The sequence below is a fragment of the Octodon degus genome, unplaced genomic scaffold (assembly GCF_000260255.1).
Source record: "Octodon degus isolate 3935 unplaced genomic scaffold, OctDeg1.0 scaffold00103, whole genome shotgun sequence".
NCBI classification, from domain to species: domain Eukaryota; kingdom Metazoa; phylum Chordata; class Mammalia; order Rodentia; family Octodontidae; genus Octodon; species Octodon degus.
In genome coordinates, this window is record NW_004524679.1 from 8,576,486 (window position 1) to 8,583,012 (window position 6,527).

The 6,527-nt window shown below is 40.5% G+C and overlaps 1 pseudogene; it reads right to left on the minus strand.

The window, feature by feature from the left end:
* Positions 1 to 1,874: 1,874 nt before the first annotated feature.
* LOC101586682 lies at positions 1,875 to 3,177 on the minus strand (annotated as a pseudogene).
* Positions 3,178 to 6,527: the final 3,350 nt, after the last annotated feature.

The following is a 6,527-nucleotide window of genomic DNA, read 5'->3' on the forward strand; positions in this document are numbered from 1 at the left end:
CTGGGAGAGGGTCAGGCCCATGCTGCGCCTGGGCTGGGACTGGTCCCGCTGGCGCAGGGTAGCAGGAAACTCTCCGCACACTCACTGGATCTGGGCTAGGACTGGGTCTGGGGCCTCCCAGAACTCGGCAGAAAATCCTACTGGGTGGGCGGGGTGGGGGAGGCACTGCGGAGTTGTGGGGGGCGGCCCGAGGGGCTGGGAGAGGGTCTGGCCCACCCTGCCCCTGGGCTGGGACTGGTCCCACCGGCGCAGGGTAGCAGGAAACTCTCCGCACACTCCTCTTGCTTTATCTTGATCTTAACCATCCAGCAGAAAGCAAATAAAACGAATTATAAGAAGTAAAGCCATGCTGTTATGTAAATCTGTTGGCGAAACATGTTAATAACTTCTAGCATTGTCAGTCAAGTGGAAGACCCAATAATATTATGGATTACTGGACTATTTTGGAATATTTTTCTGAGTTCATATACCTAAAATATTTAAATGACAGACCTAAACAAAAAAGGGGACACAGATGGATGACCGTTCTGTATTTGTGCACTCAAAATGTTTAGGTTACATATATATCTACATGCTCTTAACTGAAGGAATAGAGAGCTTTTTTCTAATATTGTTTGTAAATAGGATATCATGTATGCATCTTGTACAACAAATAAACACTAGGAAGTCAGTATACAATGGGTTTATTTTTGGAACTGTCCTACCAATTTGATTTGAAACTGTCTTGTTGCTATTTATCTCCCAATAAAATAATGGAAAAAATAGTAGTATATGGACAGTCAACATTTGGTCAGTAGCCTATCAAGGTCAGTGAAGTCTCAGGACTTAGGAAAACCTATACTGTAACATCATGTAACTCAGTTGTTTCCCAAATTTTCTGATAAAAGAGATCATGGGGTCTAAGAGCAATATGATCAATGATGTAGATTGTGCCTAAGGAGTGTCACAGGGAGACAAATCGTTCTGTCAGACTTTCACAGAGAGGAAAATGGTCAAGCAATGGCCATGACACATCCACAAGCCTGACACTGACAAAGGATCAGGAAACTGCGGAACAAGGTAACAGGATAAATCCTGAGGGGACTTGACTGCCCTTATCAAATACAAAAGATACATTTCTTGTTGTGTGAATCTTGCTTTATCTTATTTTTTACAATCCAGGAGAAAATTATAAAAATGAGGTATATTAAGGAATGCCATATTGTTATGCTTAGCTGTTAAAGGTTCAAGTCAACAACTACTGACATTGCCAGTCCTAAGGATAACCCACTACTATTATGGTCTAATGGACTATATTGGATTACTTTGTTGAATTCATGCACCTACAATGTTTAAATGGCAAGGAATTACCCCCCTCTCACAAAACTGAGCAAAAAATGGTGATACAAAGCAGGACCTTTTTTGGCTGTGAATACAAAATAGAATAGATGTGCAGATTCTTTCTCTTAATTCATGAGAAGAGTGATTTGTACTAATAGTATTTAGACAGGATATCTTATCTAAATTTGTATTATGAATAACCACAAAGAAGTTAACAATATGCAATATATTAATTATTGAAACTGTCCAATTAATCAGTTTAGAAACTACCTCATTGCTGTTTCTCAATAAATTTAATAAACAAATAGAAAAAACAGTATAATCCTCAGTTAAGCAGCTTCCTAAAGATCACATGGGCCTTCATGTAATAAAACAGGGTAAGTAGCCCACAGATTTCATTTTATTAACTGCATCATTCACAAACTGATTTAAGGACACCAGATGTGTAAACCCATGAGAGTTTTGTTGCTGTTTGTACTGTAGTCTTTGATTGAAACTTTGGTAAAAGAAATATATCTATTTATAACAAAATCAAATGGCCATCTTTGTTTAGATTAAGAGTTAATACCAAATGTGGTGTTCATGTTTTGATTGGCCACTTGTGGTGTGACTTTGATAATCTGAGGCTTATCTATAATTCTGGTTGTACAGTTGCCCTTGTCTACAATCACAATTGACCATGTTTGGTGACCTTCACCATATCTGTGGAACTTCACGTCTACACAGATCGGAGCAGTTTGCTCACATGGTAAACAAATTAGTAGGCCTACTGATGTGTTTAGGCAGGTCCCAATCATTTATCCTAAAATATTTCCACAGACCCTGCTCACGTAGCCATCTTTGCTAGCACAGGAAAGTTTTCAATCACAAATGACACCTTATTCCTCTGTTGATTGGTCAGGTTCTGTGCATGGCCCAAAATTCCAAAAGCCGTCATGGCAGTGGCCACATGAAAGATGAATGCAGGCATAAGTCTTGCAGCTGTTCTGTTGAGCAGTACCATGTTCATCATGGCTTATTGGTATGCCTACTCCACATCTTGGGTGATCCCTTATTTAATTTTCTCCACTCCTCAGGAATGTGCAGCCACTGGTGTACAGCAACAGCCACTTTCATACTGAGGCATTTTCTTAACCCAAACACATCTCCAGGTACTGCATTTTGTGGTATGATAAATTCACAGGGGTAGTAGACTCTTTTAACGACTCCACCCAGTGCAATCCAGGAGTTTAATACTGTTTGGCCAATTGTTACAAATGTTCCTGCTTCCACAGTTGCATCTTTAGAACCCTGTGTTATGGGTGTCACTCTATCCCTTTCCCTGTCAGTCATTTTATTACTGACTCCAAGGGGCATCAGCATATTCTCATATTCTGTAACCCTCTCTGTATACAGGTCACTGAGAACATTGGCATATGCTATTCTACTCATTGTGTAAGGGTCATCCACAGTATGATAAATGTAATCTGTGGTTTGAACCAAGGAAAAACCAATATGCCTCAAAGAAATGATGCAAGTATCCATTCCAATGCTTGATAGGTCTTGATATCCACACAGCAAATATTCTAGTTTCTAAGATATAGTTATGCTAGCACCTCTTTAGATAGGATATATCAGCAAAGGCATGTATCTTCAAAAGCTCTTCTGGTTCACACTTCAATTAGTACCATCAAGTCTTGGCAAAACAGCTCCAAGAAACTGCTCATATTTTAGGAAGTGGTTCTCTTGTAAGGATTCCAACAGTTTCTTCAGGACATCTTGAGGCACTTTGCATCGCGTACCCCTTAGTTCAGTGAATCTACTTAGCTTGAAGCTTTTATCCAATTCATAACTTTCTGGGTTAAAGGTTTCCCAAGTAGACAAGGTTATGGGCACACACTCCTCACAATTCCATCCTTCCTGTACATCTCACACCATCAACTGTGTTTTCTACTTCATATCCACCCCTTCACCACGCACCTCCCCCTCCTCCTGAGCCTGCAGGGGCACTCACACAATGCAGTGGGTGCAGGGTGCCCTTCAGCATAGCCTGAAGAAAAACGAGGCTCTGGGTGGTTGCAAGGCCTGTCCTGGATGCCAAGGTAGTGGGGGCGGCCTGTTTGGGGGCAGCGGGTTTGGAACCTCACCTTCCTGGAAGAGGTGCTTGCTGCAATAAATTTAATAAAATAACTAAATCTTTTTTTGCCCTTTGTTTGGTGGATGGGCATTTGTTTTCTTTCAAATGTTTACTATTATAAATTGCAGATATAAACCTGGGTATACATAGATTCTTGTGGTGTGAAGATTTAGTTCCTTAGGGAAGATTCCCAGAAGGGTTGTACTTGAATCAAATAGGATTCAATTGATTCGATTTTTACAACGTTAATCCTAGTAGATTGTGTACTCTATAAGGTATTGAAAGAGTCTCATCTACTTCTTTCCTGTTGCATTTGATTTGTTTCTGCGACCGTGACCTGTGCCTCTCTGACATGTATCACCCTGCACTATACTCAGCTGATTATGGAATAAGACCTCTGTAAATATTGGCCTAAAGAAACCCGTGGTGTTTTAAATATTGTCATTGAATATTGTTTCTTAGCCAGAATAAAATTATGTATGACATTCAAATTACAGTTGTATATCATTTATTGAATTACAAAATATTTATTAAAAAGGAACACACATCCCTCAAATTTAAATAATGAGGCCATGTCCAGGGAGATAACTCAGTAGAATAAGCACTTGTCTGGCAAGTGAAAGACCAGAATTAAATACTCTGCTCTGCCAAAACGTAAATAAATAAATAAATAAATAAATAGTAGAAAAAATAAAGAAACACTAGGGCCACATTTAAAGACATGATATAACTTCTTCATTTTACAAGTGTAAGGTCAAACATACTGTGTATGAAAGAGAAAAATTAGATGTTATTTATTTATTTATTTGTTAAAATTAATTTTATTGCGAAAAAGAGCAACGAGACAATGTCAAAACCGATTAGGTCAGTTTCATTAATTAACATATTGCATACTGATATCTTCATAGTGGTTTTCATAGTACAAGATGCAACATGATATCCCCTCCAAACACTATCGGTACAAATGTTTCTTCTCATTGAATAAAGAGAAAGTAGTTGCATGTACTATTTTGAATTTACCCATACAAAATGGTCTTCACCAGTCCTAGCCCAGGTCCAGTGAGTGTGTGGGAGAGCTCCTGGCTACCCTGAGCCGGCAGGACCGACTCCTGCTCCCAGCCCAGGGGCAGTGTGGGTGATACCGTCTTCTACCCCTTTGGGACGACCCCCACCACTCCGCAGCAACTCCCCCACCCCACTCACCAAATAGGAATTTCTGCCACATTCCGGGAACCAACAGACCCAGTCCTACGTCAGGTCCAGGCACTGTGTGGGAAAGCATCCTGCTACCCTGCGCAGATGGGATGAACTCCTGCTCCCAGCCCAAGCACAGTTTGTGAGACTGCCTTCCACCCATTTTGGGACCCCCCACTACTCGGCAGCACCTCCCCCACCCCGCCCGTCAAGTAGGAACTTCTGCCTCTTTACAGGAACACACAGACCCAGTCCTAGCACAGACCCAGTGAGTGTGTGGGTGAGCTGACTCTCATCCTACTCCACCTTGTACCCTACAGGTACACCTCAGGCCTGGCATTCAGGCCTGGGATGTAACCCTGCAGCTGCTATCACTACAGAGAGGGTAGAGGATAGAATTACCCAGCTAGTCCAGGAGCAGAACACGTTGTCACAGGGGCACAACCGGTTCACCCTCAAGGGCAGCAGCAAGAAGGAGCTGAGCACAGCAGCCAGACCCAAGCCAGGCACAGCTGGATAAATCCAGACTTTGTAGATCTGCACCTGAACTTCAGTACATGCTAAAGTTATAAATACAGCGAAGATCTACAACAAAGGTCAGAGGACAGTGCTACACAAAATGAAGAGAAGGAACAAAATGCAACCTCAGAACCCAACCCCACCCTTGAAAAGTACAGAGGACACTAACACAGAACAAATTGGGAACCACACAGCTGAAAGCAATTAATCAACGGCTTCTGAAATAAGAAACAGTTTCAGACAGGTCTAGAAGAAGTCAGACTGGAAATAAAAAATGAAATCCCTGAATTAATAACATCTGCAGTAAGAATCAAATGCAGAAACATATGGAGGAAACCCAGTGTCCACCTAGAACAAGTGCAGAGGACACTAGCTAGGCTCAAATGCATAAATTAGTAGCATTGATAGTAAATAAGCAACAGCAGGAACATATACAGGAAATCAGAGCGCAACTCTTTGCTGAAATAAAAAATAATTCTCAGAAATCATAGCATCTGAAGTAAAGAAGCAATTACAGAAATATATGGATGCAACCCAAGCGAAAAAAACACTGCAGTAAAAGAATTTGTAACTGCTTTTAAAGAAGATATTGATTAAAAAAAATAGAGGAGCTTAGAAAGAAGGACGTATTCCTTGAATGAGCAATGCAGGAAAGAAATAGATGGCAAGAAGCAGAGTCAAAGAGATATAAAGGAAATTCAAATCTCAATCAAAAGCTTGCAAAACCGTTTAAGTGAATGTGAAGACAGAGTTTCAGATCTTGAAGATGCTGATGTAGCTAGTGAAAAGGTAAAAAAGGATCTCTTAAAACCAACGAGGAGTCAGGAAAGAATAATCCATCACCTGCAAGATGATGCAAAGTTGAACAATGTGAGACTAATAGGCATCAATGAGAAAGAAGGAGTCAATACAAATGACATTAAAAAATATGGGCAGAGGTAATAGCAGAAAACTTCCCAAATATGAGGAAAAATTCTAACATTCATGTAACTGAAGCATAAAGAACGCCAAGTAACCTCAATCCAAAGAAAAATACACCGAGACATACAATAGTCAAGATCCCAGAAATTCAACACAAGAATAATATACTGAAAGCCACTAGAAAAAAGAAGCAGATAACAATCAAAGGAAAACCCATCAGAATTATGGCCGACTTCTTTTCACAAACCATGCAGGCAAGAAGAGCATGGAGGAGAGTACAAACAACTTTGAAAACAAATTCAATCCCAGACTACTATACCCTGCAAAACTCTCTTTCAAGTTTGATGGAAAAGTGAAATACTTTCATGACAAGGAATAGCTAAAGAATGTCGTGATGACAAAGCAAAATCTACGCAGGCTACTGAAAAATGTTCTGGGAAGGGCCAAAATTATCAGA